General features: G+C 33.5%; 1 pseudogene; it reads right to left on the reverse strand.

Moving 5' to 3' along the window:
- The window catches only part of LOC107549422 (neuropilin-2-like), a 104,403-nt pseudogene extending 104,030 nt beyond the window's left edge, over positions 1-373 (reverse strand).
- Positions 374-896: the final 523 nt, after the last annotated feature.

Below are 896 nucleotides of genomic sequence, written 5' to 3' on the forward strand. Positions count from 1 at the left end.
TAAAATTTTTAGAAATGTATCCAATATTTGAAAATACAGTTTTATATCATTTGTTTTATTATTATGCATATTATTGTCAACTAAAATTAAAACTATATACCATTTCAGGAAAAGTAAAATGGATGATGAATAGTATTGATTTCTTAAAAAAAAATTCTTATTGAGCACACGTTTGAATGGTTAATTTGGAATAACAGCAAAGAACAATCCAATTTACTACCCCATGCCACCTTCTGAAAGCCCAAATTTAACCAGAAAAGTTCTGGAGCTGCTCTTTAGCCAGAACATTCAGCCATTCCTCAGCTACTTTGACCACCAAACAATGTGGTCCTCTTGAAACACTCATCGAGGTCTCCTTCAGCTCTCCATCCATCTCTGTCACAGGAAGCTGCCATTCCCCCTGTCAGACAGAGCCGTTTACCGAGCCATCTAAACACTTATTAACACACTCTCATTGGCTGCTGTTATCAGTGAAGAGTTCCTCAAGGAGGTGTTAACAATGGGTGTTAAGAGACAATTCACGGCTAATTGTTAGCAAACCAAGACTGAAGAAAACACACAGATAACAAATACAGATAGACAACAGTGTTCAAATGGAATAAATTACAAATAAGAAATAATTAGAAATAAGAATAAGGTTTTTAAGTCACTTAGAATAAGTCTATGTGTTAAATATGTATCTATTTATTTTTTACTTCCTAATGTGCCTTGAAAAGCAGCCTCTGAAGATACATTGTAAAAAAGTTTGTTAGTTATGTTTACTATTGTTCATATTTAGAGCTAGAGATTCAAACAAACCTCTAAAACTTAGAAGCTTTTAAACTTTGGTGCATAATTTGTCCTACACCATTTTGTGCTACAGACATGCATGACCCCCAAATTATGTGTTATGTTAA

Source organism: Sinocyclocheilus grahami, unplaced genomic scaffold (assembly GCF_001515645.1).
Source record: "Sinocyclocheilus grahami isolate Dianchi unplaced genomic scaffold, SAMN03320097.WGS_v1.1 scaffold372.1, whole genome shotgun sequence".
Lineage (NCBI taxonomy): Eukaryota > Metazoa > Chordata > Actinopteri > Cypriniformes > Cyprinidae > Sinocyclocheilus > Sinocyclocheilus grahami.